General features: G+C 37.9%; 1 long non-coding RNA gene across 1 annotated transcript; it reads left to right on the top strand.

Annotated features, from left to right (window-relative positions):
- Positions 1-261: 261 nt before the first annotated feature.
- Positions 262-3197, top strand: LOC143413968 (uncharacterized). Its single transcript, XR_013094540.1, has 3 exons — positions 262-371; positions 1272-1355; positions 3174-3197. It is a non-coding gene; the product is annotated as an uncharacterized LOC143413968 (long non-coding RNA).
- The last annotated feature ends 2441 nt before the right edge of the window (positions 3198-5638 follow it).

The raw sequence follows: 5638 nt of genomic DNA on the forward strand, positions 1-5638 counted from the left end.
GTACTTCAGTACAGACATTGTAACATTCCCCTGATGCATTTCTCATCTAAATCTCATAACTCAACATAACAGTTTGTACTTCCGTCACTCATAACCGTAGATCCCTTATTTAAATACTGTCCAGCACTGCATTCGTACTTTCTGACAAATCACTTCAACTTGATTTAAGGCCAGTCACACATCGTCAATTGTAGTAGTGAAATTGTTCTCAGAATAAGTTTCGTTGAAACAATAGAAACAAATGCACTCTTGTATCACAGGTCATGGCACTGCGAACTACACAAAAGCATGGACTATACACAAGTTACATGTAGTGTGTGTGCAGCAGGCAGGAATGGAGGACCCAGTATGCAGACTGCAGGAGGCAAAAGGTAAACTCAAAACTCAGAAAACTAACTAAACTGTAAATACTCATGGATCCTAACAGGCAGGACACATAGTGGAGAACGAGGGAGAATGCAACACTGGATGGAAGACAACAAAAGGCTTAAATACACAAGGAATGACGAGTGAACACGAAACACACGTGGAACACAACTGTGGCTAATTGCACACAACGAGACAGAGGATGCAAAGCTGAACATCTCACATGAGACGAGGTTACCTTCAAAGTAAGAGAGGCAAAACAGAACATGGGCCACACAGACAGGAGACTACCAAAGTAGAATAGGAAGTAACAGGAACACACACACCGGGAAAGAACAGACATGGAAACGAGACACAAGAACACAGGAAAGGCACATCGCAAAACTAACAAAACTACACATCAGAAACACTAAATATAACTACATACATTACAATACTAAAATGCAAAGGGGAAACCTGAGAAAACACTAATATGAAACAGTGAATTTTTGCTACAGTAAGATCGAGTCAGATGATTTGAAGATATTCAACCTCTGCGTAGACGACCAAAGGGATATGACCAATTCACTTGCAATTTGCAGTTACTGATGCATTGATACAAAAGAAAGCATTTCCCTGAAGACAGACTTTCATCATATTCAAGCCACTGAAAAAGAATGAGTGATGATAAATGAGAATGAGGGCCCATACCATTACTTGATCTTTCCCCATGACCATTTTGTATAGTAATAAATGTAACTTTCTACTGGATAACTGTTTTATTTCATGTTTAATGACAGTGTAAGCATCTTCTATTGCTGAGTTGAGTGGAAGCTGGAGAACACTGTTTATTGTTCCAGTGGTTGCTCAAATTGTTCATCCTTTTGATTATTGTCAAACTGTGGTTTGTTGTGCTTCTCCCCCAGTTGGGCTAAGACAATGCTACAAGCTTCTCAAGTTGTGAGGATGTAAACACTTCACTTGTTGACATGAGCCGAGCCATGTGGGATGTAAGTTCAGCTTACAGCTTTTGTCTTTTCTGCCAGTTCCACCACTTAATAGCATTTCATTTGAAAAAGCACTTTGATTCTTGAGTTGGTCTTACAGTTGCATACATTCTACTAAATTTTTAAGAAATAAAATAAAAACACTTAAAGTTTTTAAAAAAATGCAAAAGCCTTCAGGATACAAATTTATCTTACAAACCACATACTGGAGAGAAATAATGTCGGTGCCAGCTCATCCATTTATTCAAAATCTTGACCTTTAGTCAAACTGGAACAGTACAACTTGTTGACAGTAACCATCCCAAACATGAATTTATGCTTCAGCCATGAAAGCTGAAATGACTTAAAAAGTAACTGGTTACATGATGCGAGTAGGCCGAGTAGCAGAATTAACCAGCATGTTTACGCCTCCTTGTTTCTTGGACACCTTGTGTTTTTGAGCGAAGGCTGATTGCCCTTCCAGGTGTCATAAAGACTGAATGGACCGGTGGCTTTGTGCAATGACATGGTAGCCATTTCATGGCACTCCCCAATGGTCAATGACTCTGCTGCATCATTGTTCCACACCATTGTGCAGCTCTTTATGATCGCAGCTGCCACCTGTCCTCTATACAGTGTTATCCAGAGTGGGAATGGCATTTTTGTACTGGTGGAACTTCAACTGACAAGCTTTGACAAGCCATTTGAAACCACTCCCATAACACAAATCTTTGGGCTATTCTACTTTAAGCTCTTTTGGGATAAATAAAGTATATCTTATCTTAAAATGGACATACAGTAGGACTCTACTCATAGGTACTGTGGACTTGCTATATTTGGAAAATCTGTTATACAAGAGGTTTTACAGCAGAACATCGGCAGTATTATACTTCTTGAGTAGTGTCCCTCCAGCTTGGCCATTAGCTTGCTGTTAATTTCATGCAGCGCTCGACACCCTCCCTGTGTGCAAGCACATAGTGCCTGCATATTAACTGCTGAGTCAAATCAGACATTTACAGAAAAGGGCAAGACATTTGTATTAATGGCTAATTGACATCACATTAGTTTTATGCAGAATACAACACTCGGCCAGTCAATAATCGTTTATCTGAGCAGAAGCTCAGGACTAAAATATGAAGGGTTTGATTTTTTTATTCTCAAAAATTTGGAAATAGTAATGTGGTAAGTCTCCAGCATTACTGTTTGAGAGTGCTTTTGTGATTAGGATTTTTTTTTTTTTCTTGATTTCAGTGTAATGAGCAGCGTTGATCTAAACATTGGACTAATTTTCAAAACTTTATTATTTACTGAAATGCTGGATATATTTACTTTGAAATATATAATATATTTATTTTAAAAAACATGTTCTTACATTTTAAGAATCATTCTGGTGTTATCCAATTTGTAGTATCATGTCATGACATCTTATTTTTTTTGCAGTGTTTTCAATCAGATCTCTTTTTCAAAAAGTGGTAAGGCTGTCAGTGGTAGCAGTGAAATTGGCCTTCAATTGAAAGTAAATATAAACATATGTCTTAAGAAGTGGTTTACGTGAAACAAATACAATGCACTCACACAAACTATTGTCAACCTTTACTGGATCCATGTGAAATGTAGCTTCAGTTTCCTGTTCTTAGCTGACAGGAGTAGCAACCAGTGTGGTCTTCTGCTGCTGTATGCCTTTTGCATTAAGGTCCCACGTGTTGTGGGTTCCTTGATCGTAACGAATGGTTGATTGCGTTATTGTTTTCTTTCTATCAGGTTGAAGTATCCTGGGCGATCTTCTTTGACCTCTGACATCAACAAGCTATTTTCACTCACTGGGTGTGTTGTCTTTTTCAGACTGTTCTCTATAAACCGTAGAGGTGGCTGTGTGGAAAAATGTGAGTAGATCAGCAGCTTCTGAAATATTCAAATCAGTCTGTCTAGCCTCAACAACCTTGCCACATTCAATCACCTTAGAATCCCCAAAGTGTGTCACAGCAAATCAATACAAAGTCGTATTAAACCATATTTATGATGATTGTATCTTCCAGAATTACAATACTTCCATTAATTGGACATGAAGAGTCCCTGAAGGACTTCAGTTTTTAAAAAAACAAATCTTATCCTTTTAAACACACTGCTATTGTTTCTACACATGCTTCAGTGCTAAAGATATTTTTATTGTGTTGATGCAATTCTCACTTAAATCGCTCAACTCATCAAAACAGTTTGTACATTTGTCAGTCACATCTCTGGATATGTCCTTTAGCTGGATACTGTCTAGCATTGCGTTAGCGCTCTCAGTCAAATTACTTCCAACTTTTTTCTTTTTAAATATGTATGAAAGAGCAAATCCAGCAATACAATATCAGAGACTTACTTGCAAAAAGAAGAAATACATACTTGCAATCTTCCTGTTCTTAGCTTACAGGTGTGACCCTGGGTAAGGTCTTATTCTCTTGCTGTAGCACTTCTGCTTCAAGGTTAAATGTGCTTTCAGAGATGTTCTTCTGCATACCTTGTTTGTAATGAGTGACTTGAAGTAGTCTGGCCATCAACAAGGTATTTGATGTCAGAAAGGTTTATATTCATTCTCCACAGAATCTTTTGCAATGTCTTTTACACAGGTGAGTCTGTCTTATGACAAATGCCTTTTGAAAGCTGCACTGAGAATGAATGATATTTCTGCTGTGAGAATGGTGCCAAAGCGATTGAGAAAAACTTATTTCTCTCATTTTTAAAATTATTATTACTGCTATTATTATTATCATCATTGTTATTATTATTAGTAGTAGTAGTATTGTCCTTTTCAAAGTCTTTAGACCATATTTATTTCGCGACTCCAGCAAATGTCTGTGCCGGATACAAATTAAGGGTAAATCAGTGTATGTTGAACGGAACACTTGAAACAAATGAAAGTGAAGAATGTGACATCACATTTACAGGAGGATGAAGAAGTGAACATGTATGGGAAAATCAAAAGAAATGGGATCTTAATAAATAAATGTATGCAAAGTTTCACTTATTAATTAGGGGATAGCATACAAACATATATACATACTCATGCATATTATATGGCAAACCAGAAAACAAATGTAATTCTGATCAAATCAAGTCATTTTAGCCTTCTTTTCTTTTAAACAATATAAAAATACAACACATTAAAAATGAATTCATGGCAATGCCCACTTCAAAGTAACAGACGTTTCTCATCTGTGTGGAACTTCTCTGAAGAGTAGTTGCTTGCAATAGAATAATTTTAGTAAGACTATTCTTGAGTTTGGATTGAAATGTTTTAAGTTTTTTTTAAAGTTTAAAATGATGCTCTGCTTTGGTACAGGTACTGTGAAATAAAACACGGGTGTTGTGTTAACCTTTGGGTCCACCTGTACATTCACTGTCAAAAAGTTCATTCACAATTTGGAAACATCCCTCAGTAGACACGAACTGGTGTTGCATTCATCAGTTTAACAGCAGCAAACAAACAATTACAACTTAAGTTAGCCCAGACTCTTTTAGCTCCATCAACTACTGTTATCTTCTCTTTAATAAACTACTGAGCTCAAGCCCTGTTCAGCGTCAGAATTTCTTATATTATCAGGTTATTATGGAGTCAGATGTTGGATTGGGCTGAAGCACCACTGAGTTAGTTGCAGCATTAACTTACACAGAGTTTGTGTTTGAGTTCAAAACTAGCCTTTTATCAACCACTGCATACAGAGAAAGCTGCTAAGGCCCTTGTTGTCTGTAACCTTTTGACTCTTAAATTTTAAGATTGGGTGGACTGATGAGGCTTTCTGGAGAGTGTTCCTACACAGTTTCAACCTCCAATTGAAAGTTGGGCTTTTATGTCCTCCTTTAGCAAGTTAGTCTCCTACTGTATCAAAATTGATAACCTGTTGTGGGAACACAACAAGGAAAGTGCTACCAGGAATGGGCCTCCTAGCCAGTGATGCACCAAACATCTCCATCTCCAGCCCACAATTTGACCAACAGCCCATTTAGCTGGGGCATTTCAAGGAGGACCCTTGTGGACCATACGAGTGACTCTGTTGGGGTTTTGCTAGGCATTTGCTGGCAACTTCCCTGGTCAAGCCAAAAGAGAACACTCACCAGTAGCTGTAGGGGTTCCTGTGAGTTATTTAAACTCTAACTCCGTTTCTCATCTTCAGTTTCCAGCTTAATTAAATTCAGGCCAGGTAACTTATTCCCTCCAGGCTTTGGTGGACTCAAGAGCTGAAGAGGGCTTTCTGGATAGGAATCCCTATTTACAGTTTCCATCTTAGAAGTCTTAGTCTTGCGACAACTGCCTAAAACCAACA

This window comes from Maylandia zebra, linkage group LG2 (assembly GCF_041146795.1).
Source record: "Maylandia zebra isolate NMK-2024a linkage group LG2, Mzebra_GT3a, whole genome shotgun sequence".
NCBI lineage: Eukaryota > Metazoa > Chordata > Actinopteri > Cichliformes > Cichlidae > Maylandia > Maylandia zebra.